The sequence below is a fragment of the Amborella trichopoda genome, chromosome 13 (assembly GCF_054954075.1).
Source record: "Amborella trichopoda isolate Santa Cruz 75 chromosome 13, AtrichopodaSantaCruz75HAP2 v2.0, whole genome shotgun sequence".
Lineage (NCBI taxonomy): Eukaryota > Viridiplantae > Streptophyta > Magnoliopsida > Amborellales > Amborellaceae > Amborella > Amborella trichopoda.
In genome coordinates this window covers 4,853,855-4,868,070 of record NC_142348.1, presented here as the reverse complement: position 1 = coordinate 4,868,070, position 14,216 = coordinate 4,853,855, and the positions used below count along the sequence as shown (strand labels likewise).

Here is a 14,216-nt window from a genome sequence, read left to right as displayed (position 1 = left end):
GAGAGAGAGAGAGTGGATTTCTTTGGTTTGCCGCGTTCAAACATCGCTGTCCTTGATACGCGGGGGCGTGTAAGGTTGAGGTGCAAACGCGGAGTGACAGGCGGGAGTAATGTGCATGGTGCGGTCTGATTGCGTTTTTTTTCCCTAACTTCCTCTTCTTCATACGATATAACAACCTCTTCTTTTGACCTTTCCTTCTTTTTCTGTCTTTTTGTGTGTGTTTTAGAGAGAGAAACAGTGTTTTCTCTCCCGCTCCCGCCTCATTCTCGTCCCATTTCTTTGTTTTATAGAAAGAAACAGCGTTTTCTTTTCCTCTCCCTGTTCCCCTGCTCTCTCTACCCCCCACTCCACGTCTCTCTTCTCTCTCATCCCTTTTCTCTCTCATCCCTTTTCTCTCTCCCCCCTCTCTCTCTCTCTCCCCTCTCTGCGAGCTTTTTTGTCCCTGTCTCACCTCACGCTCTCTTCCTCGCACCTGCCCTTTCGCCTCTCTCTCTCTCTCTCTCTCTGTTCGAGCTCCCGCAAAAAAAATCACCTACCTTCCTTTCGTATAACCCGAATCTGCAAATCAAATAATTTAGAAATTTTTCGGTCCATATATCAGTGTTGTTTGAGCTAGCATAGCTGCAAACCAGTGAAGCTTCTCGATTGAAGCTGAAGCGCCCCAATCGATTGAAGCCTAAGCTTAACCCTATCCTACTGGTAACCACAAACCAGGTATGTGTATTTCATCGATTTGGGATCTTTTTTTCCTGCTGATTAAACTGAGATTTTAATCCCTAAAGTTCGTGAAGACTTGGAAATTGGGAAAATCACATTGAAGCATCTACCCATGGAATCTGATTTTAAACCTACAAACCCTAAATTTTAGGGAATTTGTGTATTTTCTCTTGATTGCCTTTAATCAAGAATCGAGGCAAAAAAATGTTCTTTTTTAGGAAATGAGATTTCCACCATCGGTTCCACAGTATTGCCCTTGCAGCACAATTTTTTTTGAAACTGGGATTTTAGACTACAAAAATAAACCAATCAGATATCAAATTGCTATTTTATATATGGTAAATGGTGATTTTCATATTGGCTATCCAATATTGTATTATGGGCCACTGTCATTTGCATTCAAAAGACAGACATGGGTATTTTGGACAACATTTGACTTCGTATACTGATGTGAACGCTTCTTATTCAATTCCTGTAAATGGAAAAAATCTTACAAATTGTTTTGCTGTTATAAACATGGCATGACACCTCTCTTTCAAAATAAAACATAAACAAATGTCATGACACCTTGCTTTGTAGCATGAAATCAATTCGCATATTTTAGTTGTTTAAATTTCTTCTCACCTTAAGGATACACACAATCCTAATGTTCTGTGTCCGCATTAGAATTTGGTTAACTGGCATCAGTGTTTTTTCTCTTGTTCATGGCTGAAAAATTGATGAGCCTCATGCTTCAGGATGTAGAATCTGACAAATTGAAGTGCATTGCAACATACGAGATATTGTATTTTTTGGACTTTGTGCCCGACATTTTCCCCAATTACCCGATTTCTTATTTAATGGTTAATTGCGACTGTTTACTCCTTGTACCAAAAGTAAATACTTATTTTGTGTGTGTATGTGTGTGCATGTATGTATATACAGTCCATATAACTTGTTATAAGATACATTATTTTTAAGACTTGAAATTCTTCTCCATCTTTTCTTTATGTCCATGCATCTCAAAGTTGAGATGATCAATTGGAACGTTTTCTAACTTCAGAATTCTCTTTTCTTCTACATTTTTGAGGTGCAGTATAAGGTTGCAACATTATATGAACTTTTTCCTCTCTCTCTCTCTCTCTCTCTCTCTCTCTCTCTCTCTATATATATATATATATATATATATATATATATATATATATAGAGAGAGAGAGAGAGAGGAGGAATGGTTTCGCCTGGCATAGACCTTGAGACAAGGATATAGTAAAATAGGTAGCTATTAAACGTTCAAAAAAAAAAAAAAAAAAAATTTGTTACTGGGTACATATTCTCTTGTGTAGGCAATAGATGAAAAAGATAACTGTATTTATTTTGGCCTGCTTTCAATTGAAAATTTTTACTTGATACAAATTTTCTTCTTTTATATTACCCTTTAACTTTACACTTTTTTTTTAATTTCATTATCATTTTAGTTGGTTGGTAATATTTGAGCTTTCACCTGGATAATTTAGCTCTCAAATGAGATTGCAAACACTTTTTTGTTCTTATTTTTATTTCTCACTAGAATTATTCAATTTCTTACTTCTATTTAAGAAATAAAAATTTGAATAATACACATTATCTCTTTCATATGGATCTCTTTCTCAAATGTTCTTTATATTATCTCACTTTTTAAGTATGTTATTCTCTATGTATCTCAAACGTTGATTTAAGATATACTTTCATATTTGGTGGAAGAAATGTAGAAAATAAATGTTTGAATTGCTAAATACAAAGCACGTCTAAACTACAATGATCAGTATGAAAGGAATGCTTTGCACATTCCATTTAATTTATACTGTGACTTATATGAACTTTCTTAATTTTAACATCCTTTTTTTTTTTCTACTACTTTTCTGTGGTATTAAATTATCTCAATTTTAATTGCTTTTTCTGATCTTTTTATTGAAATGTACATTGAGCTGGGCTAAGAAGTATGCTACCTTTGTGTTTTATGCAGATTAACCTATGTTTTATATTGTTACAAATTCATCTATTTTTTATGGGTTTGGTTAGTTAAGCCCGCAACTTTACAAGAAAATGTACAGCCACAAATGAAACCTCACTGAAAAATATATTTCTGGTGTTGAAAACCCCTATGACGGCTTGAAATCTATTATAAAAATTGAAGCTCCAAAAAATGATGCAAAACTGATGAATTTGTTAACACTTCAAATTTACTGGTCCGGATAATGTGTTGCAGGATATACATTTTTGGGGCTTGTGTTTATACGCCAAAATTCTGGCGAGAGGGTGAAATTGCCTTGGTTCGATGTATAAACTCATTGTCAAGAGGGTAGAGATAAAAGGGTTCTATCAAGCTATAACATAATGAAATGACCGAAAGAGGGCCACTTTCTCGCAGATTACCGGCCGCACTGGCTAGAAATCGCCTAAACCAAACGAAACTTAAAAAAGAAGGGAAAACAGGGAAGGGGCTTTGAGAAGATGTTTGGAAAATGAGTAAGAGAACCACTATGTAAAAGAAAAAAAAAATAACAAAAAAAATGAAAGAACAGGTTAGTGGGTTAGTGGGCTTACTTTTAAGCTGGGCCCACAGGCCCGGCAACCTGAGTTGGGACTCAATTCAGAGATGTCAGTGTGAGGGAACCGTTCCCTTCGTATTTTTAGAGAGATGAGCCAGAGATGCTCGTAGTTGGAGATTGATCAGAGTTGGAGAGGGACCTTTGAGGCGAGTGTCGACCACAACAGTCTAGAGTAGTCCGATGGCGGTCCTTAGTCTAGGATTTAGGCTGTTTTGGGGTTTGTATGAGGGTCAAAGAGGGGGGCTGAGGCTATGTACATGCAAGGTGGCCTAGATGGTTTAAGGTTAGGATTATGTTATTTAGGGTGTGTGGCTCGAAAATCTGGATTCTAAGCGTTAGAGTTTCAGTATAAATGTCAAGAATTCCAGTCCTTTTCTTAGTGTAAGGGGACCTTTCTATAGGCCAGTGCCCTCTATAACTTCCCATCCAAGGTGTTGGCCCAATTAGGGCCGTCAATCTTTACGCAAGCCCACCTGGGCTATGCACGATCCTTGAGGGTCTCATGCGACCATGGTGGGCTTGCTAAGTCCTATGGACTCCGACTAGGGATGGTTTCCTGCCACCTAGCCCCATACGTCCATATGATTCTATTTGGGACTTTTTGAAGGGGGTTACAGGATTTTTGTGTTAAATGGCTTCATTTATACATATGTTTAATTGATTTTATTATTTAAATGGGTCAAACCTAGGGTCTTGGTTAATTTGGCTGGTCACAGGTGATTAGGGGCCTAATCTTTTTTGGGGGCTCCTAATCTAGGGCTTATTATAGAAATAAAAGGTCTTTAGGCATGTTTCTAACCTAACTAGGAAGGTTAAAGGGGGTTTAAGCTTAATTTGGAAGGCTTCATGGTTCCTAAGTGGGTTTAAGTCGTAACTAAGTGAGGTTAGGTTAGTTTGATTTGGATTTAGTTAATGATGGAACTGATTTCTAGGATGTTTGATATGGTGTATGGAGTATGGGGCTATGGTGCACTAGGGCGTAGGATAGTAAGCTTCAGGGTTCGGGGACTTAGAAATAATCCTAGATTCGGAGGGGGTGTCTACACCTTGGATTCCCTTAATCAATGTTCCAAATTTAACCATCTTGAAGCTCCACAATATGATCCCATGTAAACCATTAAACCCTAAATTCTCGAACAACCTAAGTGAGTTAGAGAAGCCCCCTTGGTGAGCATGCCACCCTCATTCCATCCTCAAGATAAAGAGAGAAAGCTTGAGAAAAAGAGAGAGGCATGTCCCCCTTATGGTGAACCATGAGCATAGACTGAGGAGCTACAGTGTCTAGTTCTTTGATGAGCCTTTAGCATCAAGGATTCCATCTTCGTCAAGATCCCTTTCTTGCTGTAAATGGTCCATAAGAGCAAGGTGATCCATCCATCTTGCTTCTTTATAGTTGATTTTCACCATAACATGCCTAATTGCTTGCCTATAGGTCTTTATCATTGTACATCATTTTGGCATAGTTTGAACAAGATATCCTTGAGCTATTTTACTTGACAAGAATTTCTATAAGTTCAACAAGGTGTTGAGAACAAAGAAAATGTCAAACGAATGGAGGAAAAGTATTATGGTACCTATTTATAAGAACAAAGCAGACATACAGAATTGTGCGAACTATCGAGGGACCAAGTGTATGAGCCATACTATGAAGCTCTGGAAGAGAGTGATTGAGCAACAACTAAGGCATGAAACGAGTATATCTGAAAACCAATTTGATTTTATGTCAAGAAAGTCTACAATCGAGGCTATTTTCCTATTTAGACAACTGATTGAGAAGTTTCAAGCGAAGGGACAAGATCTCCGCATGGTCTTTATTGATCTAGAGAAAGCTTATGATAGAGCACCTCGAGATTTGATTTGGTGGGTGTTGGAAAAGAAATGAGTCTCTAGACACTACACCGACTTGGTGAGAGATATGTGCAATGGAGCGTTAACTAGTGTACAAACTATAGTTGTTGGAAACATATGTGATTCCTAATCGTTTTTGGAATCAGAATCGCGTGTATCAAAAGTTTCTCAATCTAAGAATCGTTGTCTGTACGATTCGGATTTGAGAAAAATGATTCTCACTATTTCAGAATCACTATTTAAAAAATTAAGAATTGTGTTTCCTATTTGCAAGAATCGATATCCTTTCATGTTGGAATCGTGTTTCATACCGATATGGAATCACACATGACTCCACTGGTTTCGGTGGTTGCTGGAATCGTGATTCCTAAAACTATAGAATCGTGGTTCCTAAAAATAAGTAATCATGATTCCTAGAATTCTAGAATCGTTGTCCCCATCAACTTGGAATCAACATTCTCACCATTTTGGAATCGTGATTCTCCCCATATTGGAATCGAGATTCTCCCCTTACTAGAATTGCGAACCAATTCCCTCCGATATATGGGAAGAGTATTTAGAAAATATATAAATTTACCCATTACTACAAGATCGAATTTTGGTCTGTATATACTCAGTCCAAGACTCCAAATACTAATGTCAACCTTTATGATATCTTTGTGGACAATCCCATACAATGGACTCGATCCCTATTATGCCTAAGAGGTCTAAAGCTAGTCTATGGCATACAAGGAGTGAGAACAAGGGCAAACTCCCTTTATCTCCTTTCCTTGAATTATAAAATAAGTACATAACATAGTAATTCTTCTTTGTTTAATGTAGTTTTGAGTCTTTTGACTTTTGAAAATTGAGTTATTCAATTTTTAGTCAATTTCTTTGATATTTAATGATTAATTGAACCTAAGACACCACACATGGCACTTCGCTCACATCCTTATTATCTCTTAAAGAAAAGCATTTTTATCCTCTTATTCAACTTGAAGAAATGAGAGTGTCGATCATATATTAAACATTATTACATTAGTAGTTTAGTACCCACACCATTTACCAAACATTATTATATTTGAAGTAAATTGTTTTTTTAGTATTATTTATTCTTGGTAAGAGTTCTTAAAAAGTAACATGGAATGGAGGATGAAAATTAGTAAATAAGAAAATAAAATTCTCTCAAGCTCTAATACATGTCGCGCTCACTCATGATTGAGCACACATCAAACGGTTTCTGCTCTCCCTATGCTCACATATTACTCATATTTTATTTGATTGCCGTGTGCAACGACTTCAAATTCCCTTACGCTCTCATACATGTCGCGCTCACTCATGATTGAACACACATCGAAGGGTTTCTGCTCTCCCTACGCTCACATTGCTTCCTGACAACATGGATTCACAATTCCTTAATATTTTGAATCAACATTTAGCATAAGTGGAATCGCATTGTTGTGTAGCAAGGAATCACGATGTCTGCGATATAGAAACTTGATTACAAACAACATGGATTCGCAATTCCAAAAAAATTGGAATCAACATTTCTCACAAGCAGAATCATATTCTTGTGTAGCTAAGAATCAAAAAGTGCTCGATATGGAATCTTGATTCCGACAATCGAGGAATCGAGATTATTAAACTAAGTGGAATCGCGTTCCACTAAAAATGGAAATGTGATTCCTTTCTTTTAGAATCGACTTTTGCCTGAGGAAACGTCGAATCGAGATTCCAAAACGGAATCGCTACCCTCGTAGGCGATTTTGGTAACTATAGTACGAACAACTAGTGGAGAGACGAGTTAGTTTTCAACGACAACAGATCTACATCAAGGATCAGCATTGAGCCCGTACCTCTTTGTCTTAGTTATGGACGACTTAACTAAGTACCTACATGATGAGGTACCGTGGTGCCTGTTGTTTGCAGATGATTTAGTTTTGATCGATGAGACCCGAAACAATGTCAATACAAAGTTAGAACTTTGGAGGGATGCTCTAGAATCCAAAGGTTTTAAAATTAGTCGGATTGAGACAAAATATATAGAATGCAAGTTTAGTAATAATAGTAGTAGAGACGAAGAAGTAGTTACGATTGAAAGTCAGGAAGTACAAAAAAGATCGCATTTTTGATATCTTGGGTCAATAATCCAAGAAAATGGAGAGATTGAGGAAGATGTCTCACATGGAATTAGAGCTGGATGGGAGAAGTGGAGATGTACAACTGGAATTTTATATGATTGCTGCATACCAATGAAGCTGAAGGGGAAGTTCTATAGGACAGCTATGAGACCAGTTTTGCTCTATGGGATAGAATGTTGGGTGGACAAAAAATAATATACCCATAGAATGAGTGTAGCAGAGATGAGGATGTTGAGATGGATGAGTGAAAAACAAGAAGGGATAGAATTCAAAATGAATCCATCTAGAAAATTTAGGTGTGCCATTTCAATAGATAATAAGATGAGAAAGAGTAGACATAGATGGGTTGGTCATATGTGGCGCTGACCCACTCCAGCACCCATTTAGTTCAAGTGGAAGGATTAAAAAGGGCAAGGCGTAGGTTCAAAAGGACGTGGTTGGAACGAGTCCAAAAAGATATGGAGATTGAGGGTATGGCCTTTAATAGACCAGAAGGGCGGGTCAGGATCCAATTATTTGGGAAAGGCTATGATGAAGATGATGAATTTTCATGGTATCACCGCAAGCAAAAATCACTCTTAGTATGTTCAAAACCTCACCGCACTAGGCCTCACTATGCCATAATATTCCAACACCTAAAGGCCTAGTAGTTGCAGGAACTTTGTATTTTGTATCGCACTTCCACTCTAAAACCTTGATCCATCCCTTTTCCTGAACTTTGTTCCCTAGACCTTTCTACCCTACTTTTTGGAAATATTGATGCTTTCCAGTTGTTGCATCTGTTCCCCTCACAACTCCCACTTTTAGGGTGTTTTTGACACACGGAGTTTTTGAGAGTGGAAGGGAGTCTCCCACAAATTATGGAGGACTGCCCTTCTTTGATCTTTGATGGAAGGGAGACCTTCCAAAACTGGACCCATTTTGATGCTAAAAAAATGCTGCGAGGAAAGCCGCCCTTCCACTTTGCAGCTTCCATTCTGTAATATTAAACATGGAAGTAGGACGTTCAACTCTCACTCATCCAAAACGCCCTTAGTCTTTTAGTAGAAGTGCTTTACTACTGATTAAAAGAAATAAAAAAACTTACCTAATAAAAACTATAGAATTTCCATTAAGGCATGGTTTTATAGATGCTTTGCGATGATGCACAAAGTCATCAAGTATTCAAGGCGATGAGTGATCTTCTTTTAGGGTTTCTCCTAATTCCCATGCATATTTGGTGGGTGAAAATGCTAGGAGGGCTACAAGAACAAGAAGAGCAAGCATTGCTTGGGATGATTTTTAGTTTTTTTAAGGGTGATTTTCAGTTTTTTTAAATTTTTGGACTAGTTGGAATTTTTTAGTTTATTTTATTTATAGTGAGTGTCATTTATTTTAACAATCACTTAAGTTAGAATGTATGAGTAATTTATACTTTGTACGGATAATTATTGTCTTTTGAACAATTAAATAAGAAGTGTGTGGGGCCCTTGAGTGGTCATTCCATGTGATTTTCAGAATGGAAAAAGAAAGAAAAGCTTAAGTTTTTGGAACCCTAGCTTGGGATGTGGAGGAAATCCTAGATTTTTCCAAGTTATTGCTTGTGTTTGACCTGAATTATTGCTGATTCTTGTTCTTCTATCAATTTTCCTACAGCACTTGCCTAGGAGTCAGTGTTGAATGGACGCTAGTATGAGTGTCGGTTTCTAGCACGTCTAAAATGTCTTAGTACTTTTGCCCAGAGCGGCAATACATCCGTAGATTTAATATTTTGAGCAAAATATTATGTTTACAAGGAATTGAGGGATTGAGCTTGAGTGTTTAGCAGCTGAAGTTAAGTAGCGCAACATGTTCCAAGGGCAATCAACAAGTGACACCAACCCCCAAGTCGAGTGTTGAGAAAACACTACAGAGGGTTTAGCATTTAGGACTACATACTCATTTCGTATGATGAATGAGCTTTTGGCTGGCTGTGCTTGCTAATATAATGTTATCTTGTGGACAGGAAACATCTCCATCTCTGAGGCTCATGGTAGTACCAATAGCAGCACCAATAACAAAAAGGTATAATTCCATGACATGAATTCTAAGATACTGTATGCTTGTTATGGTGGTTTTGTTTCTAAAGCAATGTCCCATTTCTCAAATTAACAGGGAAGCCAGATCTGGTTCAACTGGCTGAGAAGCGAGCTGAGAGCACCATTCCTCACGTAAATGTAAGCATTTCTTGGTGAAAACCTTGCATCATTTTTCCTTGAATCTCTTAACATGATTTCAACAAACTTGAGGGTTTACATTTTTGAACTTGCAATTGGAAACAGATGGAATTGGAAATGACAAGGGAATTGATCCTGCTAATGCTAGTCTAAGCGACGAAATGGAGAAATCATGTGAGCATGTATTTGGGAGCTACTGCCTTTGGTCCTAGGAGCATAAAGAAGAGATTCATGATGCTGTGGTGAAGAAAAGTGAAAGATAATTTGTTCTTGAACTTACTATCCTAGTATTGCGATGCATCCAATGTGTAACAAGCTCCAACGTGAATTGAGGCAAAACATTCAAGAATTCGAACGGATTCTCAGTGAAGCTAGTGCAGATTCTGAACTTCCTCATAGGTGACTTACTATTGTATGCATGACTTTTTACCCAAGTTTTCTTGATTGAATCTTAATTTACCCAAGAAAATATTTGTGTGCAATGAAGTTTAGCTTGCTTGCCTGTCTCACCATGACTGGTTGAGAGGTGAAAAATCTCTTTAGTCTGGGTACAGTGTGGTATATATGTGCCAGGAGATCACTTGCCTATGAGTTTCCAGCATGCGTTTTCTCTCCCCCCTCCCCCCAATGATGAAACATATTTGCCTTGAGACAGTCCTAAATCTAAATGCAAAATGGCGGTGGAGGAAAGGCAGTTAGGAAAATTTATCAAAATACACCTAAAATTTGAACCTATTTAACATTTTACCCTTGGTGTAAGTTGATAAATTTTTATCAATTTTCAAACTGCATCATTCTTTTGAAATTTTATCAAAAGAATGATGGGTAGTCTGGAAATTATTCAAAAATTATGGGTAAAATGTTAAATAGCCATAAAATTTATGTTTCCAATATCCATCCTGTACTCCGAGGTCTACTTGATATTTGTTCATTTTTCCTTGCCATCGTTGGTTCTTTATGATTAAGTAACATATGCTAACAATTCAATGTTCTTTAGGTGATTTGGTAGAATATATTTGTTAAGTTAAATCGGATTTCTTTATTTTCAGTATTGAGAGGAAGCTGCAGAACATCGATGAAGCCATAGCCAAAGCAAAAACATTTTTTATGGATCAGTGTTCGTAAAACCGGGCGGTTTGAACCGGAACAGGCCAGTTAGATCGGAACCGCCATGGTTCCAACTCCGGTTAGGCCGGTTTTGGGTTACCAATACTTAGACCCATCTCTCAGAAAATTATCGGGTTTAAAATCTGCTGGTTTGGGGTTGAACCGGCCGTATTTATGTCTAATCGGCCGGTTTTGATCTAACCGAACCGGTTTTATGTGAAAACAGTGTTTTTTGGAAAAAAAAGGGCAAAACGAAATAATGGCTGTTTTTTTAAATAGAGCCCGCTATTTGCAGCAGGATTTGTGAATCAAATTTTCTTGCTTTTTTTATTTGATTTCCTTGCCATTTTTTGGTCTTTTTGATGCTTTAGTGTTGTAAACCATATTGATTGTCTATAAAACAACAAAATTTGAATCAAAGATTAAAAAAACAGTAGTTCTTGTGGATTGAAGTGGCTGATTTTCTACTCTGCCATTCATCAATTCCTTCTTCAATAGGTAACGATTATTTATTAAATTTGAGATTTTTGAATCATAATCGAATTGGTTACCATATCCATGTTTCAATTTGTTCAACAAACAAAATATAGGGTGTTGAATTTGGCTCGAAAATTTGTTCGAAGAACCTGTGTTCAAGCTGCTCAAAGAACCCTAATTTGATCCACCATTTCGTGGTTTTGAATCATAATCGATTTGTTTACCGTATCTTTGTTTCAATTGTTCAAAAAGCAAGATATAGGGGGTTGATTCTGGCCCGAAAATTTGCTTGAAGAACCTGTGTTCAAGCTGCTTGAAGAACCCTAATTCGATCGGCCATTTCGTTAATTTCATCTTTAATAGTTAACGATAATTGATGAAAAATGAGGGTTTTAAATTATAATCGAATTGGTTACCATATCCATGTTTTAATTTGTTCAAAAAACAAGATATTTGGGGTTAATTTTGGCCTGAAAATTTGTTGTGCGAAGAACTTGTCTTCGATCCAAAAAAAAATATTTTTGATCAATTTACTGGTCTTTTTTATCAAATTGATGTATGGAGTTTATTATCGGGAACTTAATATTATGAGATCATTTATTTTTGACATGAGGAGGTCACGGCTATTTTCAATTATTAGATGTTAAATTGGATGGTTTGGGATGTATCACAAAGTTCTAAAAAGAAAATTAAATTTTGAGTCTAGTCAATGATAGTTTTTTTTGAAATTTAATAGATAAAAGAGATTGTGACCTCCTTACCACAAAAATAAATGGTCTCTTCTATAAATTTTATTTGAAGATAAAAAGATTTTGCTCATCTATTTACTTTCTTAATAAATCTTACTGTAGGCATACTTTTAGGAACTCAAAATTTTTTATCGAAAGAAGTGACGAACTCCAAAAGAAAAAAGAAAGAAATTGAAATGCATTATCTATGAGCCTGAAAGAAGTGGTTCTAAAATTACACATAAACCACTTTGCTTTTATGTAGCCAGATCTAAGTATTAAATAATTAAATTCGAATTCTTTTATTGAAATAATCATCTGGTGGCTTTTAAGTGGTTCCACCAAAATTTCATATTAAAAAACCCTCCTAGGTAATTTTTTCACCTGAGGAAGTAAGTGAATAGTATGCTCGCACAAGAGGAGCATGGGACATGATCGAATATGAATCTTTTGCATAAATAACTCTGGACGGTACGGGCTCTCTTAATAAAAACAATAAGCAACATGCCCTTGAGCCCATTGTTATTTGATCACATCCATTTTAAAGATGTAATTTTTATAACCATGATGACTCCAAAATCAATTTCCAACATGATTATAAAGTTTGAAGTTCAAAAACTAGTACAGATCTTGTAGATCTGGGTACATTTATTTTTAAATTGAAATGATTGGACTAGATAATGTGTTATAATATAAACTATTTCTAGGGTTTGAAATCTTTTTTTTTTTCACAATTACATGGTGAAGGTGGAGATGCTCGATTTGAAGATTTTCTGATACAAGATTTACAATTTTATGTGACTTTTTGATGTGAGGCTTTACTTTTTTATAGGGATGCAGCCCTATCAAACCATTTTCCTTTTCTTATTGTTTTATGTGGAGTGCTACACAAGCCAGTCTTATGTGTAGATTGACTCATCAAACTCAATGTATGGTACATGCTCTTTGTGATATAATTGGTTGTATAAAATTGTTTATTATTAATAAAAAAATTTAAACGTTTTCAAAAGGGCAAAAAAGCAATGTATGGCCACTTTTGTCGTAGGAGGAGACTAGATTATGAATGGACGGTCCAGATTTGGCAAGCTTAGTACGCCATAGATATTTGGTTTTTATTATATTTTAAGTAAAATCAACTTCGTACTACGATAACCAAGAAAAATGGATGTTGACTATGAATACCTAATACTGCACTTGTACGATATTTTTTCTTAAACTTAACAAGATAATATATCATACTCGTTACCTATTATGTTTTTTTTTGTGTATTTCAATAGAGAAGACAGGCCCTATCTTCTTCTTTTTTTTAATAGATTGGAGGAGTTACATTTGAATGCGATGTGGTAATTGAGTGTGGGGATGCTACCGTTACGACTCCTTGGGTACCGAAACTACGTCAGATCTTAACAACATATGGCTGGCAATTAACCAAACTACTTCAAATCTTAACATTACGCCCCTTCCTCCATTCCCGCTATTAATATATCAAATAAAAAAGAAGAAGAAGTCATGATCTTGTTGTTAAGTAGAAGTCATGATCTTGTTGTTAAGTCTCACTAAAAAACAACATATGACCTCAGCCGGCCGTTGATAAGTACAGATAGTGGATGGTCGGTTAGGGTACCCCACACTAGTGTATAGTATATGGTCCCTAATAGCAATTAATTAATGCTCTATAAATATAAATACAAATAATAGTGGTCCTATATTGGGGATTTGGGGTTCTTGCCCTTTGGATTTAGGAAAGAGGGACTTAAAATCACCATCCACGCCTCAATAGTGAGTTATATTATTCTTTTTGGTGTCTTATCTCCCAAATGTTCCTAACCCAGTTGTGTGCCAGTTGAGATAAGTCAAATCTCCTAGTCCCATACAGCTAATAATTGTATTGAGGATATTAAAAATAATTATTTAGTCCCATACAGACAATACTTGTATTGGGAATATTAAAAATAATTATTTTTAGGAATGGAAAAGGATCAAGTGTCTAAACGATGCATGCCTCGCATCCACCCATAAAGATTTGAAATAAATTAATTATTATATTATTATTAATGAGTGTCATCTTTTTGGAGTTCACTAATCAATTATATTTCCCTTGGTCAATGGGAAAATAGTCAGTGTTTTCTTTATGGGAATTTCTTGAAGTATTCCTCAGAGGCTTTTTAGCAAATAAAACCTCCCCCACTTTTTACTCTTCTATTTTATTTCTTTCTTGCCAGTGCCCTCTTCCTCTTTTCTTGTCATACTCTTTCAGGCTCCTTAACATGTTTGTCATGGTGTTGTGACTTTGAAATTCATGGGGACCCAACTCCGATTAATTCGGAATTAGTTTGATTTTGATAGACTAACCTAATTCAGTCAGAGAATTGTACGAGCCACCTAATTCAGTCAGAGGAGAATCAAGCAGTTTGGATTGCCCAAAGCATTAGGTTTTCACCCATTTTAATTTTT

General features: G+C 36.2%; 1 long non-coding RNA gene across 1 annotated transcript; it reads left to right on the top strand.

The window, feature by feature from the left end:
- The first annotated feature begins 22 nt into the window (after positions 1-22).
- LOC105420240 (uncharacterized) lies at positions 23-10,833 on the top strand. Its single transcript, XR_966490.3, has 5 exons — positions 23-714; positions 9,240-9,298; positions 9,389-9,450; positions 9,556-9,849; positions 10,500-10,833. It is a non-coding gene; the product is annotated as an uncharacterized LOC105420240 (long non-coding RNA).
- Positions 10,834-14,216: the final 3,383 nt, after the last annotated feature.